Source organism: Dermacentor silvarum, chromosome 7, assembly GCF_013339745.2.
Source record: "Dermacentor silvarum isolate Dsil-2018 chromosome 7, BIME_Dsil_1.4, whole genome shotgun sequence".
In the NCBI taxonomy this organism is placed as follows: domain Eukaryota; kingdom Metazoa; phylum Arthropoda; class Arachnida; order Ixodida; family Ixodidae; genus Dermacentor; species Dermacentor silvarum.
The window spans coordinates 79,416,695-79,444,048 of record NC_051160.1 but is presented as its reverse complement, the minus strand read 5'-3'; the positions used below and the strand labels follow the sequence as shown (position 1 = coordinate 79,444,048).

Below are 27,354 nucleotides of genomic sequence, written 5' to 3'. Positions count from 1 at the left end.
AGATATGGCACGCGGGCCCCATAAGCGTCAGCCGCGCACAGTCGTTCACAGCTACGGCAGGGCTAGAGGAGAAGACGCGCGCTCTCCTTCCCATTCGCGTTTGATTACGTGACCTATACAACTAAACCGAATATTGAGCGCGTGGCAAATAATGCCCATCCAGCCGCCATCCTTTTCGGCTCACTGTTACGTGCTTTTTCCCGCCCTCACAGGGCATGGGTCGCGCATGGGCTTTTGGATTTAATGCGGAACATCGCAGCGACGACAACCGCGACAATTTGCCTGAAGTGTCGATATAACTGCGGTCACCATAAAGCTAGAAATAGAAAATTGTTAGCAAAGAGTATATATATATATATATATATATATATATATATATATATGGGTAGGTTTTGGAAAGCTGGTCGGACCCCCCCCCCCGGGAAAATGAAAACTTTCCGCCTATATATATATATATATATATATATATATCTAGCCGCCTGTGTCTTGGTGCTCTCATGGGCGTATCGTTAACTTAATAGTTACCACAATTGGCATGCTATGATAAATGTGTATGAGAAACATGAATGATAGGTCACGACATTATTCTCATAACGCGTGTCATGTAGACCTTGAAAACCTATATCTTGGTGCTCTCCTGGTCGTTTCGTGAACTTTGTAGATACCAAAATTGCCATTCTATGACAACAGTGTATGACAAACATAAATGATAGGTCATGACATGAAAATCATACCATGTGTGTCATGTAGGTTATAAAACAGTTGCCTACAATAACAATCACCCAGCAATTACTCAAAGACCACTGAAATGGGTTCGGACCTGGGTGCTAAGTGAAGGCAACATTAAAGGACGATGCTAGAAGTCATAGTCATGAGCATGACTCAGCAGAAATGAAAATGACTCAGCGAAAAAATAAGAACTCTCAAAAACCACTAAAATTGGTTCTGACATCGGCACTAAGTGACGGAAACTCTAAAGCATAAGGTAGAAGTCATAATCATGAGCATGGCTCAGCAAAAGTGACAATGACTCAGCATAAAAAAAAGATTAACACTCAAGAACCACTGCAATGGGTTCTGACGTGAATACTAAGTGAAGGAAACAGTAAAGGATGGTGGTAGAAGCCAGTCAGGACCATGACTCAGCAAAAATTAAAATGAAACAGCGAAAAAAAGGTTAACACTCAAAAACCAATTGAATGGGTTCGGATGTGGTACTAAGTGAAGGAAAAGTTAAAGGTCAATGGTGAAGTCATAGTCCGGAGCATGGCTAAGGCTTTCGCCTAAGGCCTCATAGGCGTAACTAAATGGACTCCTGAGGACTCATGACATGAATTTCATCACATGCGCGTCATGTAGGTCATGAAAGAGCCGCTTACGTCTTGGTGCTCTCATGGTCGTTTCGTTAACTTGGTAGGCTCCGCATAACATCGATTTCCACAGGGCGTGGGATCTGCCGGCTTTTACAGCGTAAGCTGTTATGGGCTCATTCCAGTGGCTGTTTCGGGTCGCGATGATGCCACCGCCGCCCCCGCCGCGTAACCGCTATCGGTGGAAACGAGAAAGAAAGTACCCGTTCTCCACCGGAATCGAGCCCAGAACCACTGCGTGCGAGTCGGATACTTTACCACTGAGCCACGCAAGCGCGTCAGATAGCTGAAAAAAGAAAAACTATAAACGCAGACGCAGACGATCCGAGCCTCCGCCAGTATGGTGGCGCCATCTAGTTAAGACGCAGACGACGAGACGTCATTCAAACGAGGCGCGCAAAAAAAAGATAAATAAACGCGGTCCCCAGTCTTCGTTAGTATGGTGGCACCATCTAGTTAACGTGCCTGCAAACGCATCGTGCGCAGCTCGCCGGCATGGAGAAATTATTCTTCCTCCATGCCGGGCGGGCAGTTCAGATCAGAGACGCCTAGGTGGAGCCGAGCAGAGCGGTTGGCTCTGCATGGAGCTCCGCGATTTTCCATTATTTGACCAGTTTTTTCCTACGATGTGCTGAATTTCGTGTGGGGTACGTGATTCGGGAACATCTAAGGACTCTGCAGACATCACTGTTACCGGTGAGCTCTTCGCCTTTTAGTAAATACGGGCCAGGACGTGCCCGCCAGACGTGTGCGGATTGCTAACATTTATGCCGATTACGGCGTTGGCTGCGGCAACACCGGGCGCGCAGCCGTGACAGATGACAACGCCGGCTGCAGTCGGAGCTGCGACGCCGACGGCGGCGAACGCTACGACGAACGCGCCTAAACCAAGCTACGCTGAAGCTACAAGCTCGCTCGAACGACTAAAAGCTCAAGCCGCGCTCTCAGACTTGGACCGGGAACAAATGGAGTGCCAAGACACCGACGAAGGGGATGACATCATACTACACGACACCGATACGCCTACCACACGCATCGAGCAAGACGAGGACAAAGAAGGAGACTGGCAAACGGTGTTAACCATTCGCCAGAAGAAGGCTCTCGCAAGAGCTGGAAGAAAAACGGTGGCAGCAGGGGGTGGCTATGACTCGTTGAGCCAGCACCTCGTACCAACCAAGAAGCCGCCGTGGAAGAAAAAGTCACGAACCAACCTCCTACCTCCGTTACCAAAGGAAGACTTGAAAATAATAGTCCGATCACATCAAGGGCTACCAATCAAAGAGTTGACGGCCCCGCAGATCTCCGAAGCGGTGATCATGTCCACGCAAAGGAAGGTTTTTTACGACTAAATCCAGAATGAAACATCTTTATCATATCTACCTCCAAACAAGAGGTAGCAGATAGAGTCAGGAAGATAACGACGCTCGTTATCAACGGCAAACAACATGCAGTAAAGGCTTACATGACGGCCGGAGAAGACACAAAGAATGGCGTCGTGCGCGGATTGACACCGCACACGAGTCCGGAAACACTCCAAGCCAACCTGCGCATAAGAACGCAAGGAGTGAAGATACTACGAGCGCGCATGCTCGGGGAATCAAAGGCAGCGGTCATAACTTTCTATGGCCCCATGACACCACGCTTTGTTTACTACATGGGAGGAGAAATGCCCTGTTACTCATTCAAGAATACCGTACAATTCTGCAAGGCGTGCATACAAACAGGCCACAGGATGGACGTGTGCCCTCAACCTCATACCTCTGTATACAACAGATGCGGCACTAAAAAGCCAGATCTGGAGCATCAATGTAAACCCACCTGCACCACTTGTGAAGAGGAGCATCTTGCCAGCTCGAAGGATTGCAAGAAACGGTTCAAAAATCCGCAGCAGAACAACAAAACGCCAAGGAAATCATCATCTAGAATATCCAAAGCACTGAACAAGGAATCTCCACCAAGGCCACGTTGGTACGACACGGACGACACGCAAGACGGCGATTGGCCACCATTAAGGCGAGAGGAAGACCTACAAGATGCATCGCCACGGCGAAAGCGATCTGGATCAAGTGAGTGACGAATAAGACGAGGTAAGGACTCCGACTCTTCAGACCACCCCACTCCCAAACGCCAACCCACTGATACAGGGTCCAGGCAAACATCTTCCACTCCAACAAGGAGGAAGGAATCCACCAACAACAAGGTGAGCTCGGCGTTGATGGTTTCTACCACGGCTCCAATAACCTCCAACCCAGAATACCAAAAAATCGTATTTGAAAACAAACAACTCAAGCTAAGTTTAGAAGAACATAGGCTGGAAATCACCACACTTAAAAGCCAACTAACAACTAAGTCGGTACAAGTAAAACCCACACATGCGTCACAACAACAAGAACACATGAAAGTGACGCCCTCTATGGAGAAAAAACACTACAACTCCTAGTACAACAGATGCAAAGCATCCAAAACTTCCAACAACAATTATACGCTTATTTACAGGGACTTAAAAGATACGTAGAAGAAACGCTAGCCCGGCAAAGGACACTGCGTAAAAGAGCGAATAGCAATCCCAACGCACCGTCGGCGAGAAAAGCCAAGAATGGTATAATCTCGGACTCGACGGACGTCGAAAGTGTGATCAACAATGGCCAGTAAAACGCCCAGAACCGCAGACACCGCTGAAGTATGGCACTGGAGCTGCCGCTCTTTCCAAAGAAGAGCGGCAGCGCTACAGATATACATCGATTCGGCCATCAGCAAACCTGATATTATATGCCTACAAGGAATAGGGAAGGGGACAGTCAAGCTGAGGGATTACTACACAGGTACGAATCAGCAATACCCGCGGGTTGCTACATTAGTGCACAAAGGGATGGCGGTGAGCGTAAACTATGACCCTCAATGCACAACAGTGCATCAAATCATTGAAATACAAACAACGAAGAAAGGGAGAGCAAAGACTATTATTTGCAACGTATATAGCCCTCCCAAGGGATGTCGATCAGACTTTGCGTATATTCTTGAATACGCACTCGGCCAGCTAGAAGTAAAAGACAAATTCATACTCCAAGGCGACTTCAACGCTCCCCACACAAATTGAGGATACCGACGAGATACGCCGAAAGGCAGAAGCCTGGTAGAAATTACAGACAAACATGATCTAGAGCTAGTAACCCTCCTACTAACACCCACTAGACTAGGAAATAGCGTGTGCGGTGACCTCTACCCCAACCTAACATTCACGCTGAAGATAGTGGATGGACAATGGAGGAAATTAGACGAAAATCTGGGTAGTGACCACTATGTTATTAGCTATTCAATGACCACACCCCGGCTAAAACGTGCACCAAAGCAGGCCAAAGTCACTAACTGGACGGCGTACAGAAAATATCCAATGTCCACAACACCCTCCAACACTGCCGAGGACTGGGCAAAGGAACTGAAAGTCGCCCACGAAGCCACAACAAGAAACATATCAATTAACGCGAAAAGCCCTGCAGTCGACCCACACCTGCTGCCCCTGTGGGAGAGACGGCGCAGCTTAACCAAGCGCTGGAAAAACCAGAGACTGAACAGAAAACTTAGCGCAAATAGCAACCGTAACGCAGCAAGCAAATGAGTATGCCACACAGCTGAAAGCGGAAAATTGGCCTCAATTTTGCGATTCATTAGGAGGGACGCTATCCACCGCTAAAACATGGGCTATCTTACGTAGTATGATAGACCCGGACTCTACAAAAACGGCAACAACGAGAACAATACGCACCCTAGTAGGTGAATATTAAGGTAATACCGATGCGCCCGTTATGGTTGCGGAACATATGCAGCGGCACAAGACATCAGACGAAACACAGCACCCGGAAAGGACGGCATCACCAACGCAATGCTGTGCAACCTCAGCAATGATCAACTCGTATGACTATTCGACTACTTCAACAAGGACATATGGGAAACTGGCAGGATACCACAGTAATTGAAGAAAGCAACCATAGTCCTTATCCCTAAACCAGGAAAACAGAAAACTATTCAAAACCTGAGGCCAATCTCACTTACGTCATGTCTCGGGAAGCTGTTTAAAAACGTGATACTCACCAGGTTAACCAATTATATCGAAAGAAATAACCTCCTGTCGCTGTACATGTATGGCTTCCGCAAACATCTTGCGACACAGGATGTTTTTTCTCAGACTCAGAGACGAAGAAATTAACAACGTGGCGACTGGAGGACAAAACATAGTGCTGGCGTTAGACCTAAAGAGCGCATTTGACACTTATGTCTCATAAGCTCATCATGGAGGAACTAGAAAAAATGGGGTGTGGAATGAAAACTTTTGACTACGTCAAATCCTTTCTAACTGGTAGGACTGCCACGATAGGATTGGAAGAAGTACGATCATCCAAGCTAAACCTCCCCAACAAAGGAACTCCACAGGGAGCTATACTCTTGCCATTATTGTTTAACGATGGCATGAACATTTTAACAGAAGATGGTTACATCAAATCCAACACCTCAAATTTGTGCTCTATGGGGATGATATTACCTTATGGATGCACAAAGGCTCGTTAGGCCACAAGGAAAGCACCCTGCAAGAAGCCATCAACACTGTCCAATACTTTGTGGCAGAATACGGCATGGCCTGTGCACCAGAAAAGTCCGAATGGATCATAGTCCATGGACGAAATTACCGTAACAGGCCAAACCTGCACCTCCAACTAGAAAACAGCACGCTTGCAGAAAGGAACGAGATTCCTGTCTGGGGCCTCTGGATCCAAAGCAACAGGCGAACGGATCACACTATCGCAACCTTGAAAACGACAATGAAGCAAATAGCAAGACTAATCGGAAGAATCACAAAGAAGGGGAGAGGCCTTCACAAAAGCGAAACCATACGACTCGTTCAAGGTTTTATCATCAGCAGGATAACATACGATCTACCCTATCAAAACTTAAATCGCACAGAAACAAAGATGGTGGATCAGATCATACGGGGCGCGTACAAAGCGGCACTAGGATTACCGGTGAACACCCCAAATGAAAGACTATACGACACAGGGGTTTACAAGACCTTTGAAGAGCTCAAGGCAGCAGTTCTGATAAATCAGATGGAGCGCCTATGTCTCACAGAATCAGGACAACTACTGACTGAACTAAGATACCCGGTGGGACCGCAATATTGCAGTGACCGAATCCACCAGATCCCAAGCCACACCAGGAAGCAAATACAAGCCACACTGATACCAAAGAACATGAATCCCGAATACCACAAAGGCAGAAGACAAGCCCTAGCCAAGCAACTTATCAAAAGCTTTGGGAGCAGTCAAGAAGTGCAATACACAGACGCCGCTCAGACCACCAGAGGACATGTCATAGTAGCAGTTCGCAACACAGAGCGAAAAAAATGGTTGATCCCTCTTATATAGGAATCGGTATAGAACACGAAAGTGAAACGTGTCTTCACAGAAGTAGTGTAATGTTTATTGCACATTGATATTTAATGTCTATTGGTGTTTTGTGGCTAAAGCGCCCTTAGGCGTTGATGCACCCACGCTGATGCCTGGTGGCACGTCTCCTCCATCACGACTACCAACGTCGATGACCATGAGCAACCGTCGTGCATATGGAAGCTGCACTACGCTGCACACGCTAGCACAACGCGAAAGACGAAGCACGTAACTGACACACTAATACAACGCGCAAGACAAAGCACGTAACTGAATCGTCACTGAGTCAAATCAGCGCGTACAGCGCGTCGTAATTGCAGCCTCCGCGATCAACTTCAGAAACATTTTCAGAGCTAATTGCGGAGGCCACGCTCCGCTGTGCTGAGTACGGTGAACGCCACCTAGGTGGCGTTGGTAGTGCTTCTTGATGCCAGCGTCCCTTCGAATGCTGGCATCGAGGCGTCGTAGTGCTGAGACCACCGAAGCGTTCACTGTCGGTGCGCGTTAGTGTCATAATGCAGTACTTCTCTTTTATTGCGATAGCAATTATATGGACACTCAGAAGCAGATTTCTGCCGTCGGCGTCGCCGTTGCCGTCGCCGTCGCCGTCGCCGTGAGGTTCCGTATGACGTCAATAGAGATGAAATCGTCGCCGCGCGCCGCCGAACGCTGTATGTGCGAGTGAAAGGGCGCGAGGGACGCGCTCTTTCACGGGGAGTGAACGCACGGCGGAGAACCAATGCGCGTTCTGCGCCGTGCTTTCTTAAGGGCTGCAGAAGTAGGCGTCTCTTTCCTCCTTTACAATCACCATATATGTAGAGCAAACGCGGCTTCTTCCGACGCGCGAGAGGCCGTGGGGGAGGGGGGGGAGGGGGAGGGAAGGGAGGCGACGTTTAGCTGCGGCACCAAGTGCCTATTTATATCAGAGGCTCCGGCAACAGTCACCAACGCCGCAGGCATTTTGAGCGAACGCGGGCAAAACGCCGACGGCGTCGACAACAGTTCTGCGCGTTGCCGGTGCTGCTGCATGTCCAAGTTTATACAGCTGATAAAGCTAATATCATTACTCCGTATAGCTCTCTACAAATTTGCTATCGCAATTGATGCTTCGCCTTTCAGGTGAAACTGCGACAACTTTTCTGCTCGTAGGCGGCGGCACCGCCCCGAGCAAGAGCGCGGGTACACGGAGGACTGTTAGATATATAAGGCGCGTCTGTGTAGCTCTCTGCAAATGCGTTTGTGGCGCAATGGGTTAAACGCTCGGCGAAAAATCGTCGCGGACCGAGAGGTCGTGGGTTCGATTTCCAAATTTTGCATGTTTGTGGAACTTTTTCTTGTGGTTTCTTTCTTTGTATTATGTTCTATGACGTATTTCCGTGACGGAAATACGTCAGTGAAGTCTTGGTGGACCCCGGCATAAAACACTTTCGTGTTAAAAGAGCCGATATAACGGCCTCAATAAACACAACATGCACAGCCACTGCCGAAGCCTCAGCTATCGCGATGGCAATCAAACGCCGCGACAGCGCCGGGCACTCGGCACTGGTTATCTCCGACTCTCAAGCAGCATGCAGAATGTACATGCAAGGCAGATTGCCACGAATCGCGCTAAGAATCATAGGCGACGTACTCCAAGAACAACATGCAATCATATGGTGTCCAGGACACGAGCGCATACCAGGCAATGAGAGGGCACACTCTCTAGCACGAAAACTCACAAACCGAGCAGGGAACCAGAGCCTTTGCCAAGATAGCCCACTTACGGCCCGAGACATCCTCGAGCACCAACGTCACACAAGAAAGTGCCTTGCCCCGCCCTCATCGGAAACTGGGGGTACAAGAAGCCCGCGCATACAGAAGAATACAAACACACACCTATCCCCACTTGGAAGAGCACACCACATGAATTCCCTGCATGCCGGCGCTTGTCCGTGGTGTTGTGCATGGCCGTCACTACCACATGTGACGTGGGAATGCAGGAGTAGACCACAGGACGCAAACTCGCGTCGCATACTTACCTACAGTAGGGAGCCGTGGGAGATCCTCCTCACCCAGCCGGAGCTGTGGACTCAAAGGACCAGGCGCAGAGGGTAGCAAGGATCACTGGTGTCCTGCACTACGGACCCACCCACCCGCTCTTTTAACACGAAAGTGTTTTATGCCGGGGTCCACCAAGACTTCACTGACGTATTTCCGTCACGGAAATACGTCATAGAACATAATACAAAGAAAGAAACCACAAGAAAAAGTTCCACAAACATGCAAAATTTGGAAATCGAACCCACGACCTCTCGGTCCGCGACGATTTTTCGCCGAGCGTTTAACCCATTGCGCCACAAACGCATTTGCAGAGAGCTACACAGACGCGCCTTATATATCTAACAGTCCTCCGTGTACCCGCGCTCTTGCTCGGGGCGGTGCCGCCGCCTACGAGCAGAAAAGTTGTCGCAGTTTCACCTGAAAGGCGAAGCATCAATTGCGATAGCAAATTTGTAGAGAGCTATACGGAGTAATGATATTAGCTTTATCAGCTGTATAAACTTGGACATGCAGCAGCACCGGCAACGCGCAGAACTGTTGTCGACGCCGTCGGCGTTTTGCCCGCGTTCGCTCAAAATGCCTGCGGCGTTGGTGACTGTTGCCGGAGCCTCTGATATAAATAGGCACTTGGTGCCGCAGCTAAACGTCGCCTCCCTTCCCTCCCCCTCCCCCCCTCCCCCACGGCCTCTCGCGCGTCGGAAGAAGCCGCGTTTGCTCTACATATATGGTGATTGTAAAGGAGGAAAGAGACGCCTACTTCTGCAGCCCTTAAGAAAGCACGGCGCAGAACGCGCATTGGTTCTCCGCCGTGCGTTCACTCCCCGTGAAAGAGCGCGTCCCTCGCGCCCTTTCACTCGCACATACAGCGTTCGGCGGCGCGCGGCGACGATTTCATCTCTATTGACGTCATACGGAACCTCACGGCGACGGCGACGGCGACGGCAACGGCGACGCCGACGGCAGAAATCTGCTTCTGAGTGTCCATATAATTGCTATCGCAATAAAAGAGAAGTACTGCATTATGACACTAACGCGCACCGACAGTGAACGCTTCGGTGGTCTCAGCACTACGATGCCTCGATGCCAGCATTCGAAGGGACGCTGGCATCAAGAAGCACTACCAACGCCACCTAGGTGGCGTTCACCGTACTCAGCACAGCGGAGCGTGGCCTCCGCAATTAGCTCTGAAAATGTTTCTGAAGTTGATCGCGGAGGCTGCAATTACGACGCGCTGTACGCGCTGATTTGACTCGGTGACGATTCAGTTACGTGCTTTGTCTTGCGCGTTGTATTAGTGTGTCAGTTACGTGCTTCGTCTTTCGCGTTGTGCTAGCGTGTGCAGCGTAGTGCAGCTTCCATATGCACGACGGTTGCTCATGGTCATCGACGTTGGTAGTCGTGATGGAGGAGACGTGCCACCAGGCATCAGCGTGGGTGCATCAACGCCTAAGGGCGCTTTAGCCACAAAACACCAATAGACATTAAATATCAATGTGCAATAAACATTACACTACTTCTGTGAAGACACGTTTCACTTTCGTGTTCTATACCGATTCCTATATAAGAGGGATCAACCATTTTTTCACCCAACCCCTTCCCTTATTCCCCTTTTCCCCTCCCTCGATAAATAATAAAGTTTTTTCATCCATCCATCCATCCAGTTCAGATCGTTCTCGTCAAAACAAGGCGAAGAGACTTTCTCGCGAAGACCCCGGTGTGCGTGGTGCCGAAATTGGTGCTACTCTTGAGCCGCTCCACCAGCCTAAGCTGTGACTGTGCTGCGTGTTCCGCGCAGGTCTCTGACCTTTTTATATGACGATCGAAAGGGCTCACCTTTCGATCGTCGCGTCCGGCAATGGAAAAAAAGTTGTCGCAGTTTCACCTGAAAGGCGAAGCATCAATTGCGATAGCAAATTTGTAGAGAGCTATACGGAGTAATGATATTAGCTTTATCAGCTGTATAAACTTGGACATGCAGCAGCACCGGCAACACGCAGAGCTGTTGTCGACGCCGTCGGCGTTTTGCCCGCGTTCGCTCAAAATGCGTGCGGCGTTGGGGACTGTTGCCGGAGCCTCTGATATAAATAGGCACTTGGTGCCGCAGCTAAACGTCGCCTCCGTCCCCCCCCCCTCCCCCACGGCCTCTCGCGCGTCGGAAGAAGGCGCGTTGGCCCTACATATATGGTGATTGTAAAGGAGGAAAGAGACGCCTACTTCTGCAGCCCTTAAGAGAGCATGGCGCAGAACGCGCGTTTGTTCTCCGCCGTGCGTTCACTCCCCGTGAAAGCGCGCGCCCCTCGCGCCCTTTCACTCGCACATACAGCGTTCGGCGCGCGGCGACGATTTCATCTCCATTGACGTCATACAGAACCTCACGGCGACGGCGACGCCGACGGCAGAAATCTGCTTTTGAGTGTCCATATAATTGCTATCGCAATAAAACTCATTGGCCGTATGCTGTATGTGGGAGTGAAAGCGTGCGAGGGTGAGGGACGCGAGCTTTCACAGGGAGAGAACGCACGGCGGAGAGCAAACGAGATTTCCCATTGGAAGGGGAGTGGTGGGCGAGGAGGGCATCGAGGCTACAGTGGCTAGTATCGAGGCACTTTAGACTGTGCGTCAGCGAGCCTCTTCCTCTTCACATCCATCCACCCGACTCTCTCTGGGATCTCGCCCACCTCTCCCCTAACAGTATCGACAACGGCGTTTAGCCGTTCGTCACGTAGCCAGCGTTTTGGCAGCGGTTGTGTGCGGTCACACAAACAACGCACACAACTGTTGTCGACGGCGGCGGTGTTTTGCCTGTCCGCGTTCGCACCGAACGCAAGCGGCGTTAGTGACGTGTTTATGAAGAACGTGCCAACCTTTGCCGTACACCCTATGGCGGTGTACCGTAGCGATCATAAGGCCATGGTCCCTTTGGTCACTAAATGAAAACCACCAGATCTTATATATTTCTCATTATTTAATAGTTCAAATAACCAATTACACCGTCACATCTTAATAGTCATAATTAGAAATACTTAATTCCCATCATAGCGGCACCTTTTTTTTTTTATCCAGCGGTCGTGGTACCGCTTTGCTGGTCTTCCATCTCCACCCCAGTGGAAGGGCTGACAGTTCTTTTTATTTATGAGGCTTAAATTATGAGTTTAATAGGCAGAGAGGGGGCAGAATGGGAAGCCTACACAATTTACAGGCAGTGAAATAAATTTTATTCAGTGCCAAACCCACGACTATATTCAACACGGCAGAACGACGTTTGTCGAGAAGAACTTATAACTTTTTTTTTCTGTAAACGGAATAACATTAGGCGCAATCCGCTCTCTCATGCGTAGTGCAACATCCTTTCCATTGGCTGCTAAAACCCCACAGCAGACACATCTGACAACTCTGTCTATATCTAATTTTTGTGTTGCCAGTATTTTGGTGCCGCGCAGCTGCATTAATGCTGTGGACTTAGTGCTCGTCTCCTTTCTTGTCGCCGCTTTTATTTTGGCCAGACGGGATGATGCGCTCAAGATTATGTCTGCACGCTTCCCTACGCTTACCCGATCGGTGTGCATGCTCCACGTGGCGCGTGCTGTTGTGGCGCGCGTTTCAAAGGCTTCCATCGCGAGTGCTGCGGAGAAGGGCTCAAAGGTCCGACAAGGTGGAAGCATCAGAGCGGCCGGCCATTTGTCATTCCAGTTGTCAATAGAAGTTCAAGCTTTATAGCAACCACGTACTGGCGAAAAGCATATACTGACTAAGCTCAACACTAGAGATTGACGAATATTACAGCCAGAAAATGTGCATATGAGTGTCAGTGCACCTTGCGTAGGTGTCGGCACCTGGACAATCTACAGTTGATAACAGCAGTGTGCCTTGTTCTGCCCCTCTGTCCCTCAGTACACGGTTACACTGCCAGTTTACCATACTCAGTTTCCTGGCCACCTTAGACCGATAACTTTCTTTGGCTCTTCCTTCCACTTTGCGAATAGAACTTTCTAGCTCTTTATATGGGAATATTCAACACTTGCCGACAGATATGGCTCTGTGTGCTGTTTTTCCTACCAGAGAACTTATGTAACTGCGTATGTCGCCAAACAGACAGCTTCGGCAATGCTTATGTGATATTGATATGCGCCCATTATTGATCGTACTCCAGTTAACAATCTACCAAGGTAACATAAGGCGGTGTAGTCCTAAATACACAAAAACAATACCGCCGCTTGCGCAGCAAGTACGTGTCGAGCGTGGTGACTTCATCGACAGCCACTGTAAGGAAGTTACAGCTAGAATTCTAGAAATAGTTAAGGTGGCTATAAAGTTTAAACGGGGAGCCGTGATTATAACAAAAATCATCGTCATCATCATCATCATCAGCCTATAATTATGTCTTCTGCAGGACGAAGGCTCTACCTGTGATCTCTAATTACCCTTGTCTTGCACTAGGTGATTCCAACTTGCGCCTGTAAATTTCCTAGCTTAGTAGACCTAGCACTTTCACCTTGAATTTGTACAGTCCACCGAGGGCTCAAAAGCACGACTTCCGCTACATCATTTACGACAGCGCGAGAGCCGCTGGCTGCAACCAGCTGGTAGTGGTGGGAGATATGAACGCTAGACACACGGCTTGGGGCTACCAACAAGACACGTAGAAGGCTAGGTCGCTCATCGACGCGGTTGGCCAAACGGGGCTTGAATTGATAAGCAACCTCCTCCAACCAACCCGAGTAGACAACAGTGTTAGTCGGGACACGTTTCCGGACCTGTTTCCGGACGCACCTGGGCGAAACACTGGGCAGCGATCGCTGCATCCTCAGCATCTCGGTGTCCTACCCGAAATATAAGAGAACAATTGGAGAAATTAGGCTCACGGACTGGGAGGCGTACAGGCAGTACCCCCCACCCGAATGTGGTATAACGGACATAGCGGAATGGATGCAGCACCTCAGAGACGCCCACATCCAAACCACCAAAACCATCCAGCGCACGGTCGAGACGCCTGAAGTTGACCGCCGGCTCTTACACCTGTAGGAAGCCCGTGAGGGCCTCCTCAAACGGTGGAAGCGACAGCGGTTAAACCGGAAACTCCGTCTAGGAATCGCGCATATAACAGAAGAAGCCAGAGATTACGCGACCGAGCTGGTGCAGCAAAATTGGGTCCAGTTTTGCACCTCGCTCAAGGGTACCCTGAGTACGGCGAAGACGTGGGCCATCCTGCGTTGCCTGATCGAGCCCGACAAGGCCAAATCGACAACCAGTCGGACGCTTCAAGAAATCGCTCGCAAATTCCCCGTGAATGACCAGGATCTGATTGACACCATAAAAGCCAGATACCTGGGTAGCGACCCCATACGACCCTGCCTCCTAAAATACGAAGGGAAACCAAGACCAGAACTTGCGCGTAATCGCGCCGGTCCGAGCTTGCGAATGTATCGAGGAGCTGACGCCGAAAATCGCCCCACGTGTGGAAGCTCGCTTCCCTGTTCTCGTACCATGTGCGAGCACTCATTTCGAGAGCGAAATATGCATGGGTCAGTTTCTGTCGTTCGTTCCAGCGATTGACATCAGCGACGCGCTCGCACTGATCGAGCCAGTCCTCGACATCTTCACAAGCATCAACTGATAGGACCTGATAGCGGTTGAACGCATGAGGTTCAAGGCTCCAGCACCTCCACCAGTGTCGCAACGTCAAAAACAGAGGTCGCAGAGCCCTGATCAAGAGGAATAGCAGCAGGTCGCCTTTTTAATACCGCGCGCTACTGCGATTTCTTCGCGGCGGCTTGATAGAAACGCTCCCGCCTATTCGCGTAGTCCTCCTTTTCTTCGGAGTACAGGCGCGGCAATATATTACGCAACGCATTGCTTTCCTTTGACGCTCGTAGCACACCCTGTGACTGCGGATGATGTATGAATGTGGAAAGTTGGGTGAAAGTAAACTTAGCTGTGAGTCAGCTCCCGTCCCGTGTTCTTTTATCCGGTCCGTTGTTTTCTCGCGCGGTTGCCATTATGAATTCGGATGCTACATTTTGTGACGTACTTGAAATAGACCTTTACTATGGAAAAAGCATTGTGGCTGGCCAGCTAACTAAGGATATGTGTGTGAACGTGCGACGAAAGTACTTACGGCATCGTAGACTGATGACTAGAGTAGAAGGGGTCCTCGTAATGTCAATTCAAAGGTATGATCAAACTCTTTCTGTTCTCTTGTCGTTAAGCTCCTGGTGTCATTAAACGGCTTGTTTAGCCATGAAGTTTCTCTAATAATCCCCGTCAAAACATTATTAGTCAAAGAAGCGATACGATATCACTGATTTCGGGGTAACACTCGATTTAGGCAATTATAAATTTAATATGTTAAATTTTAAATTTAAAGTGATGCCTTGTAGTGTAGACTACGGTGGGCAAAATATTTTGACTGCGAATTTCTGGTCACCATTGTTATCGCTTTTGTAACTCGTATGCAAATGGCAGTTGAAGAATTTCTTTACAAAGAGATGGTCCATCAATGAAAGGTGCCACGTATTCAGTTTTCATGTCAGCTTCGAACAGGCACTTCGGCGAGCTGACACGTCTTAGAAATCCATGTGTTCGCTCTGAAGGGGGAACTTCCACAGTTTGCGATGCCACATAAGCATATGCATGTCCTGCCACGGACGGTCCACGGACAAAACGTCCCAAGCAATGTTCGCATGTCCTTGCCAAACGTGACTTGCTATGCAGATTACCTGCCTCGACTACACCTAAAGAGAATACTTTTCAGGATTCCTAGTAGAACAGTACGTCTAGGTGACGTGACTTTACTTTCTTGGTCAGAAGATCTGACGTAAAAGCGTTTCCGATAGGTGATATGTCATGCGCCGTGGCGTGAGATATGGCATGGCATGTCTCAAGCCATCGACATATTCCGCAATAGCAACGGCTGGCAGTGATTTTCATATGCCTAAAATTTCTTGCCTATTGTGAATGTGGTCAGTCACATTACTAACACGTCAGTGGGGTCATTATAACATTGCTCAGTCAATTCAAGGATTACAATTAAAGCTGCTGCTGCACCGCTAATAACGTTTTGAGGGTAATAAAACATGTTTCTCTCACAGTGTTCACTCTTTTGTTGGTGTAAATGCACTATTAAACCAGTGCGCTGTATCCATGCCACTGGCACCTTTATCCGCTGAATATTTGTAACTGGACTATGGTGCGCTTCACGGATCTCCTCATACAAGACTTTTTGCAGAGTCTGAGCAGAAGGTGCGACCAAGGAATTTACAGTAAGGGAAGAATGTTTATTCCCTCGTAAAAGCCAATCACGAGCGCAAGACAATGCCAAGCATTTCGCTTGAGGCATCTTCTTACTATGTCAATATTATAACGATATCATCGAGAGATGCTCGAGAGACGAGCCGCCGGGAGAAATACGATGAATTGTGTCTGCCCTATTCGCGCGAGCGAGTGTAGGCATCATCATCATCACCGAGTGTAGGCCTCGCTGGCTGGCTCCAGTGTAAATGCCGTGTAAACAGCCTATTTCGTCTGTGTCTTTCCACACGTAACATTCTGGTGGAAGTTAACGATCGCCGTCCTCGCCACGGAACTCATAAGTGGTCGGTACATAGAGGTTGTCACCATGCCTCCCGGTGACTAGACCGTATCTGCAGCGGCTTCGGCTCGCCCGACTGCTCCAATCGTCACGGTTGCCCAAAATCGCGACCCTGGTGTGTTCTCTGGCCTGGAGGGGCAGGGCATTGAAGAATGGATCAAGCTCTATGAATGCGCCAGTGCTAATAACAGGTGGGACCGAACGATTATGCTCGCCAATTTCGTCTTTTATCTCGGCGGCTCCCCGCGTGTGGCCCCACGCGTGTGGCTCCAAACGCATGACGACGAGATAACCATCTGGGATAGTTTCAAAGAAAAGCTACGGGAACTGTTCGGCGACCCCCCTTGGGGCTCAAGGTTGCCGCGGCAAGAAAGGCTCTTGCCTCTCCTGTTCAGACATCTGCAGGGCCGTATGTTTCATAGATCCTCGACGTCTTGGCTATTTGCCACAAAGCTGACGATACTATTTCTGAAGCAGATAAAGTGGCACATGTGCTAAAAGCTATCCCCGACGACGCTTTCAACTTGCTTGTTTTCGGCAACGTCTCGACTATTGGCGTCATCATAAAAGAATGCTGTCGACTTGAGCAAGCTAAGAGCCGCCGTATCACACCCCACAACACGCGGCTACTCAACACTGCTGCTACGTCGACATGTAAGGGTCGACCGCGTCAGACCATACCTGTGACGACGTAACCCATATTCGCCGCAAGCTAGAGGCCGCCTGTTCACCAGCCTTCTCCGCCACGCCTCCCGATCCGCCAGGAACCACGATTAAGATGATTCAGGCCGTCGCCAGACAGGAATCTGAGAACATGGGTCTGAGCTCCATGTGGTCAATGACTCAACCCAGCGTTCCCCAGTTCTCTAGCGGCCCTCCTCATCCCCGGCAGTCCTTTTCTGCCAAATATCGCAACCCATCTGTGCCTGTGTCTTTAACGTAACAATATATTTAAGCTATGAGCAAGCAATTGTTATGAGACGGTTTGGATCGACATTAAGTTTCAGTATGTCTACGTTGTTAGTAATCTTGCAATGTCATTCCCTTTTTGTGATTACCTTGACTTCATTAATCAATCGTGTATTCATTTGTCGGCGCAATTTTCGCTTTTACTGCGAAAGCTTACGCCAGCAATTTGACCTTCATTTGAGCAAGCTGAGCCGTAGCCTTGGCAATGCATCATGTGACTCACCGCGCCGAGCTCCGCCATCGCCACCAGCTTTCCGTATGCGCTATCCGCAGCAGGATTGCCGCCTGACCACGTGACTGGCTGCGCGCCCGGCCAACGCCACCTAAATAGCACAGGTCTACGTACTCCGATTTATGACGTTATGCTACGTGGACCAAAATTTCCATTGCCAAGGCTGGCGTGACGAAGGCGCTGACGTCAAAATCAATGCTGCTTACGCGGGAGCATTCCCATCAGCTTATATGGCGGTCGCGCTTGGTTGCGTGTTTCTATTTGCGCCCAAGCCGAGCGCTCGGCCGCTGGCGCCGCCATGCGCCGCTCGCGCTTACCATGTTTCTAGGTGGTTTCTTTCGCCGAGGGCGCTCGAACGCAATCATATGGTTCGCATGAATGCATGCTTTGGAAGCGTGGCTGTATGGCCTAGTGCCCCTTCGACTGTTCTGTGACTGTTCGACTGACTGTTCGACGCTTCAGTGAGGTAACCGGAAGTGGGGTAAACTGGGGTAAGTGCCTGGGATTTTGGCACGGAGAATGGCCTTCGACCCCAGACACATTTGCCAACGCGGCTTGGGTTAAGACGCCACCTAGCGTCTTAACGCCAAGGAATGAGTACTTGGGGGTGCCGCGGAATTTTATTAAGACACTGATCCATACTGGCGAGCGCAGGCGCAAGAGACGCGAGAAAAAGCGGACCGATGGAAAAGTTCTCGTCTATCAGTCTTCGCAAGAGCTACGGTGTGCAATCTTTTTTCGATCAGCAAGTTGTGGTACGTAATGCAAGTGCTGCATTGTTCCCGAGTAAATGTGCAGAAGCTGCACCGCTAAAAATTTCTTTAATTATCAATTAAAGTTTTTGCTGTCTTTGTTTGGGCGTCCAGTTGGGAGAGGTGCAGCCGCACGAACTTGTTTCGGCAGGTGAAGGCCGGTGGTTTAGGACTGGGTATTTGTTTGTGCGACAGATTCTAAACAGGTTTTTATTTTTCCGAGATGTTAGAGACCCATTCCTGCGTACGGTGTGTCAACAAAGATTCGGGCGTGCATTGCTTAATTTTGTGGTGACGACGAATTATGTTTCAGGTGGCGTTCGTGGTTTCTTCAGAGAAATTGTTGTAAGTCTAAAATTTCTAAACACACGTTTTTCGATGGAATATTTGAGTATCGTCAATAGGAAACAACTGTACAAAGATGTTTGTGACATGGTGTTTCCCGTACCCTTGTACAGGGCCGTATACTTTGGAGGCCCGCGAGGAAACGTTTTAAAGGAGTTAAAAAATGCAGGTGTCGCCGGGAACGAAAACCTTTTTTTTTTCATGATACACACTTGAACTTTAACAGTTAAGTCTTTTCTGTAGGAAAGGGGTTTCTTTTTACCTTGGGGTTCCCACTGTCTCATATGCAAGCAGCTTGAGACAATAGACCATGTTTTTCTTCATTGCTGGGAAGGGGTATATTTTTGGCATGTGCTACAAGGAACCATTAAAAAAGAATTACCGTTCGACTCGTACGGGATCAGCTACCTGCCAACAGATAATGAGGATGGTTTTCCGTTCGACCAGATTATTCTGATGGGCCTCCACAGTATATGGGGCTCCCGAATGGCTGGCTATTTTTGTGATCCAGACGCAAGACCAGCACGCATGTATTTCCGCGAAAGTGTGCACCGATTTCTGGAGATATTGAAAGCACAAACAGATGTTCCTGAGTGGCTGTCAAGGCTGGAGCCTTTCGTAGTGCTCAGGGAAATTTAAAATAACAACACCTGGCCGCAGTGGCAATTTGGCCACTTGAGCGATCTGGCGTACTGTCTACGTTTTGTGTTCATTTGTTGTACTGTGTCGAAGCCTGGCAATAAAGAAAAAAAAGGCTGTATGGCCTAGTGGTTACGACACTCGCTTTACGGGCGCACGAGGGTTCGAATCCGCCTTTATATTTTTTTCTTGGTATCACCATTTTCTTTTTCTTTCCTCTCTATTTGGCGGCGCGGTTGGTTGTGCCCCGGTGACGCGGCTTAAGCCGTGGTGCTGGGCGCCGATGCGAAGCGGTGGTCGTTGGGGTGTTGCGGTGTGCAGCGTAGCAACACCTCAAATAAAAAAATACTGCTCCAGTAAGGTAGACTGCTCCCTCCCTGATAGTGAGATTATATGTGGATCATCAAACCAGTGATGCGAGTATTGAACAATACCACCGATCCCTTAACAGCAGCCACAGCTGTGCCTAGTCACCACCAGCCCAGCGTGTTCTCCGTTCCAACGGCGGCGGCTAGAAACATGGTATGCTTGAGCGGCACATGGCGGCGCCGCTGGGCTTGGGCGCAAATAGAAACACGCGGACCGGTAGCATGATCTCATTTTCGGAGCGCGTAGGCCTTCTGCTATCTAGGCGGTGTTTGCCTAGCTAAGAGGAGCGCCGCGCTTGCCTAGAAAAAAATAGTGCGAGCTTGGCCAAGCAGGTGAGCGAGGCCGGGCCGTCTTCTCTGAGAGTTGCGCGGGAGCGGGAGGCTTTGAGCAGTCGTCGGCCAGCGGCGTCTGACCACTCCCGCGGTATCGCCCGGCGAGCCGCTTCACTGGAGAGGGTCCGGAAAGCCAATCGCGGAAAGCTAGAGTCGGAAACTGAGGAATAGCGAGCCGTTCGACTCACAAAACGCCGGAAGCGGGACCACAACCGTACACGAAAGCAGGCTTTGGACAAAAAAAAAACAAGCTTTCGCCTCGCATCGCGATGTACGCTGATGACATCACGCTCTGGACCAGAGCTGAGAACATTGGAAGGCAAGAAAGCGCCCTACAAGAAGCCGTAAACACCATCGAAAGCTATCTCCAAAACTGTGGCCTCTGCTGCGCTTCCGAGAATTCTGAGCATCTCGTCCTGAAAGCAAGAACGAGAGGCAGGCCACCCAGCTACGAAGAGCCCGACCCCTGCGTCACCCTCAATGTGACGCCAATCCCGAATGTCGATACGTTACGAATACTGGGACTCCTTATTCACAAGGACGGATCCGGAGCGGCCAGCATACCAAGACTACAACGCACCCTTTCGCAACACACGCACCTTGTCAAGAGAATCTCAAGCCCATGAAGCGGCCTCAAGGAGCAAGACACGCTCAGAATAACACAAGCACTGCTCACCAGCCGCATCACATACGGCATGCCGTACCTGGCTTTAAAGAACGCAGAGATCGAAACGATCAGCATCATGATAAGGAAGGCAATCAAAGTCGCCCTGGGACTCCCCCCCCCCCCCCATGACGTCTACTACACGTCTCCTTAAGATGGGCGTCCACAACACGTGGCAAGAGCTCGCTGAAGCGCACAAGAACAGCCAACTGGAACAACTCAAGCTTACACCCACCGGGAGATCAGTACTCCGACACCTGAACTACAGTGAGACGTACGTAGCAGACACGGACAAGAAAGAACGAATCCCATCGGACGTTCGAGAGTCCCTCTGCATTGCACCCATCCCGCGCAACATGCATCCCATATACCACAAGAGTAGAAGGCAAGCTAGAGCCAACGCGATCAAACGAAGATTCAAGCAAGACCCAGACGCCCGCTACACCGACGCGGCCAAGTATCCGCATCGAAACGCGTACGCTCTCAGCGGCGTAGACTCCAGAGGCCGCGAGTTAGCATCGGCAACCGTCAAGGCACGCAACCCGGAAACGGCGGAAGAAGCGGCAATCGCTCTCTCCACCACCACATGCACAGACGCAGCAGTCATTTTCACCGACTCTCAGGCCGCGTGTAGAAATTTCTCGAGGGGCCGCATCTCGGCTGATGCACTCAAGTTACTACAACGACGTAGCACTCCGCTCCCGTACACCTGCGTAACGTAGGTACCCGGACACGATGGACTATAGGGGAACGAAGCGGCCCACGCCGCTGCCCGCGAGCACGTCAGCCGGGCTCCCCTCGCCCCACACGCCCTCCAACCCGCGGCAGAAGAGGTGGAAGCTGTACCCAACAACTATTCGGCGATATTGCAACACTGCAGGCTCGAGCGCCGCGTGTACCCTCCACCGCACCCAAACCTCGGCAAAGAAGAAAGCGTGGTCCTCAGACGCCTACAAAGTAATACTTACACTCAAGGAACTATAATGCACCGCCTCGACCCGACGCTCCACAGCTACCTCTGCCACTCTGCAACGTTCCCGACACCCTGGCACACTTGCTCTTGAAATGCCCGGGGCATGAAGATAGCGAAATGCAGCCGGAAATGGACGCTAACCGAGCACCACAAGCAAACGAAGACCACCTATTCGAAACGTGGGAGGCCAAGCTCGCCCTCGGGGACCTGGAAGACCGACGACAACTCGTCGCCAGTGCCAAGAGGGCAGCCGAAGCCAGAGGGTTCCTGGACCAAGGAACCTTCCCACCTAAGGGTGATACCGGGCCTCGCTCGGGATACAGTTTCAAGAATAAACATTTCTCCCGCTCGCTCTTTCACCTCGCATATCCAGAGTTAGCTGAGCTACGCCACAGCAAATGTTTTTGCCGGTGAATCTTCATCTTCTAATGATCTATAAGCTGTACGTTCGTACCTCCAAATACGAATTCATCAAGCTTGAAACTTGATTTTTGACACACTGTCTACTGCTGTCTCACTAACCTGGATTGAGCTGCTATCGATGGTGGCTATATACGGAGCGCGCCGGAGATGCAACTTCCAGGTTCTCCCTGCGGATTTTTTTACACTGACCTCCACCAGCCTTTTTGCTCCAGCAAAATAGTCGCGACGAACACTTATATTTCTCTCATTCTGGGAACAATGTATGGATAATGAAGCCCATGGAGGTATGTTGGGACTCAATGCATATCTGCAATATTTACATGACATCAGCACTTACCAATGGAAACCAGCCCATGGTGATCTATACCGCATCGTTATTTCTTCCTTTAATTTTCATCTGGCTGGTGCAACGACTGTAAATGCTTGCGTGTAGGCATAGTATAAATGTATGTTTACGAGCACACAATTTTTTCTTGCAGGAGGTCTAATTGGAAATAATATTACGGTACATAAATCCAATCTACTAGTTTGGGGAGGGCTGTGTTGTTTTCGCTCGGGCTCTTAGAGAACGAACATTCAACACCACCTGAAAATTTACATAATTTGATCATTTTCAGCACTATCCACTATTTTGCTGGAGAAAAGTGGTGTTAACGGGGGCTATCTCTAATCGACTGCCCTTTTCAGCGGTATGTTGATTATGAGTGCAACGCTTGGTGACCTAGTGAGATGTTTCGTACAAAGCTCGTTTTCAATGTATCTAGGGACAGTGGAGTATAAGCCCACATTTAAAGATGCATTTATTTGACAGGAAACAATTTTAGCTGCATGTTCACACACTCGTCTTGATGAACACGTGCAACCCACTCAAACCAGAAGCCGTAGGGTGTAGCAGAAAAAATATTTTCGATAGTATATATGTTGATCAGCTGTTTTATAAATTGGTCGTCTAACTGTGGTAAAATATAATGACATCACACGGTTATCTTCGTGAAAGGGAAGGAGCAACCTTACTTCATGTGGACGGAGCCTTGTCGGAACTACCGACACTGTTTTTCTCCCAAGCTGGAATTATAAGTTGGAATGGCCACAAGTATATCGTATCTCGGCGAAAAATACACTGAGAATATCATCAAAAATGCAATGGTGGAACGTGGCTCAGCCAGCACTGCTGAAAGTTCGCAGCTATCTGCAGATCGACTCTAATCATGCTATATGGTCTTAGCCGGAGCCGACAATGTGCTCAGTAGTCTTTCTTTTCAAAAAAGGCGTGACACTTACATTTCACGGCGCAACGGCAGCAAAGGTTGCTGGTTGATATATACTCGCTAATGCATTTCGTACCTACTACACAAAAAGCAAGGTAAACATTTTATTTCGGTAAAAATCAACATCGCATGCAACTATGTTGTCGAATTCATACATAAAGATCTGTCAAATGCATACATAAGGCATCGGTACACACTCGTGTAGGTGGTAACCAAATGCCACCTTTCTTGTGACTTACCCTCGAGACGTCTTCTAGGCTTTGCTATGGCCAAGGAGACAACTGAAATGAGGGTCAGCAATGTATTAGAACGGAAAATTTAAACACAATGTGACGATGCCACCAAATTTAAATATGCTGAGATACGCAGAACTATGCCTACCAATGTAAGAAAAAAATGCTGTTTTACATATTTACTATGCAGCCAAATGCAAAACAAGAGTACCTCAGGATTTATTGAGAAGTAGAGAGCAGTGCCCGGTCGACAACCACTTGCGGTCGCCAAATTACGCCATCATTCGACCTCTGTTTGCAACTTCCAAAATTACGTTAACCGCATCCCACGAAGCATTCCATAATAATACTGTACATTTACGAGATGCTGGCTGGTAGAAGACTTCTCTTACGAATCATTGAACTCATTTAATCAGCTTACTGGAGCATTTCTTGCTATCTAAATTCCGTTGAAGGTACTATAGCATGTGATTTTGACCACTGGGAAGCTTTATAAAGCTTCTATTTTGTAAGGTGGCATGGCTAAATTGTACAGTCTGTTATACTGGGAGTGCTAGTCTACTGTAGTAGCTGCTGCACTTTTAATTCGTACTCAATTCTGAATAGTACTGTTTTGCATCACAAACGTAGTCGAGGTTCGCATAGACAAATTTTCGTACGATAGCAGCAGTTAATAAGGTCGCCAAATGTTTCAATGAACTTGCGATGAACGTACGAATCTTCGTAGGATATATTTGATGCAAATGAGAGTAGACTGGTATTTGGAGTAACAAAATTATTTGTTTGACGACAGCTTTTTCTTGCACCTCTAATGCAAATGCACATTGTGCGACGTCTGTTACAAGATGCTGATGACATGAATATAATAATCAGCAGAAAGTCTAGTAACGCTTGTTTGGCTGTCACTGTGGGACTGTAGTTTACTGAGTACGCAAAGTGGCAAATTTCGTGCTATGAGCTCGCCTATAATATTTAGTATGATTTACTCGTTCTGGGGCTAAATTGAAAGGCCGTTGAAAGAGATCGCGCAAAATAGCGCTCCTGGATGTGGAAAATACTGAAATTTACTGAACGTGTTGCCGAATAATTCATATTATGTTTAACAAAAACGTATATGGTTTAAAAACACTTCATCAGCACTTCCAGGAAAGAGCCACTGTGTTTCTGATGTAGCAATACCCTTATAATTTGTTCAAATGATTTTGTCAAATGTGGCAAATAGCCATATGTTGTAGAAATGTGGCGCTTCGTACGTGTGAGTTCCCCACTTTCCAGGTGACAAAGGTAGTCTGAATTATTATTGTGATCTCTGCCATAAAAATGAATCCCGTGCGAGCAATATGTAGATTCTACAGTGTGTCTTTTCTTCTTTTCTCTCAAACACCTAAAAAAAGCCTTCGTAAGGTATTTACTTCAAGTCAATAAAGTGGAATTATCAGCGCAGGCGGACATCATTTGCATCAAATTTAAAGCAAGCTATTCTGTAAATAAATTAATTACATGATGAACTATTTAGTTGAAAACTTTTTACATAACTTTATACAAGAAATATGTAGAAAATTATCATAAAACTTTATTTCCGTGATTATATATTTTAGTGTGGTTGTGTACGCCGAAATCACTGGCGTCAAATTATTTGCAAGATTTACTAGGTTGCGCTCGCAGAATTGTGAAGAGCGGCTCGCTGTGCAACCTACCTGTGACGTAGTAGGGTAGAGTAAAACCATGCTTCGCCATATTGCGCGTCGAATCGGTAATTGCGCAAAGCAGCAATCACAATAACTTCGTGAGAACAAGCAAGTGTAACAGCAGCTCCACTTTACGCTCTGATTCTACGTCGCAGACGGGTGGACATAAAACCATGCTTTGTAGTGCCGAGAGCTTATTCAGGTAATTTGAACAAATAATTTGATGCCAGAAGTTTCGGTGTACATTTCCAAATGGAAATCTGAAAACACGTAGCTGAACTTTCCAGACTTTTCCCTCTAACTTTACAGTATAAACATGAGCCATACAGTTTTAACTAAGAAGTTAATTATTTCATATCGTTTAAATATCGAATTACTTGCGTCACGTTTTCCCGCAAGTGATGTCTGCTTGGATAAAATTTCATCATCATCATCAGCCTATATTTATGTCCACTGCAGGACGAAGGCCTCTCCCTGCGATCTCCAATTACCCCTGTCTTGCGCTAGCGTATTCCAACTTGCGCCTGCGAATTTCCTAACCTCATCATCCCACCTGACTTTCTGCCGTCCTCGACTGCGCTTCCCTTCTCTTGGTATTCATTCTGTAACCCTAATGGTCCACCGGTTATCCATCCTACGCATTACATGGCCTGCCCAGCTCCATTTCTTCCGCTTAATGTCAACTAGAATATCGTCTACCCCCGTTTGTTCTCTGATCCACACCGCTCTCTTCCTGTCTCTTAACGTTACTCCTAAGATTTTTCGTTCCATTGCTCTTTGTGCGGTCCTTAACTTGTTCTCGAGCTTCTTTGTTAACCTCCAAGTTTCTGCCCCGTATGTTAGCACCGGTAGAATGCAATGATTGTACACTTTTCTTTTCAACGACAGTGGTAAGATCCCAGTCAGGATTTGGCAATGCCTGCCGTATGCACTCCAACCTAATTTTATTCTTCTGTAAATTTCTTTCTCATGATCAGGGTCCCCTGTGAGTAATTGACCTAGATAAACATATTCCTTTACAGATTCTAGAGGCTGACTGGCGATCCTGAATTCTTGTTCCCTTGCCAGGATAAAATTTATCTTAGGTTAAATAATTGAAGTACTCCTTTAAAAGGAGTGGTAGAAGTAAAAAAAAAAGTACCTGTATTACACTGTTTGCAGAAACCGTCAGCTAACCAATATTAACAGGCAAATACATTTGTATTATAGTGTACCTAACCTATTGTGGTGTGTATTTAGGGCGTATGTGTGAAGTAAGCATTTTTTCCGCCTGTCCAATAAAATTGACATACCTGATGCTTGTGACATAAATGTGGAACAGTCGTCCTGCAACTCCCACAAAGAGAGCTCCTAATATGTAAAGAGCTGACTCCTCAATTTAGAGGTGTCATTGAGACATTCTCAGCAAATATTGCAGCAAAAAATTAGGTCGGGCGAATACATGCAAATACAATCAGCATACTTGTTTTCTAATTCGAACAAAATATTTATAATAACGAGGTAGACATAACAATGACATTACAATTACCTGCCTGTGCTAAGGGTTATTAAACACACAACACATACGGATGAAACCTGGAGAAGTTTCACCAAATAGGGAAAACTCATTGCATACTACATACCCAGAGATAAAATCAAAAGCAAGGTTGCACTTTTTGCCATCATGCGCTCCTTCGAAGAAATAAACAGTCACTCGAGATCCCTTCAACGATATGAGTGCACATTGCCGGGTGAGGTGGTCTATTTATATACAGCATTTCTCCAAAAGGATCTAGAGAAGTAAAAGTCACAGATATAACCTTTGCAAAAAACATAGGCACATGCTCACGTACGTCAACATTGACATTCTAAAAGTGCGAAACCAGTGCGCATTTTCAATAATACGAGAAACAGCTCAAAAACTGCACCACGAATACCAGGAAACTTGGAGGACTTAATTTTAGTGACATCTAAGTCCGTTTTTTTTTTGCCCTCTTTGCGTGTTATGTCGGCACACCAGCAAACCAAGCTAATAAGCATTTTTCTGTTGAA

At 48.2% G+C, this 27,354-nt stretch overlaps 1 long non-coding RNA gene across 2 annotated transcripts in view; it reads right to left on the bottom strand.

The window, feature by feature from the left end:
• LOC119459599 (uncharacterized) overlaps positions 1-27,064 on the bottom strand; it is a 46,709-nt gene extending 19,645 nt beyond the window's left edge. For both annotated transcript variants that reach the window (XR_005193699.2, XR_007467908.1), the window contains exons 1-2: positions 26,946-27,064; positions 23,642-23,683 (exon numbers count right to left, since the gene is read on the bottom strand). This is a non-coding gene — a long non-coding RNA (uncharacterized LOC119459599). The remainder of the gene's footprint in view (positions 1-23,641; positions 23,684-26,945) is intronic.
• Positions 27,065-27,354: the final 290 nt, after the last annotated feature.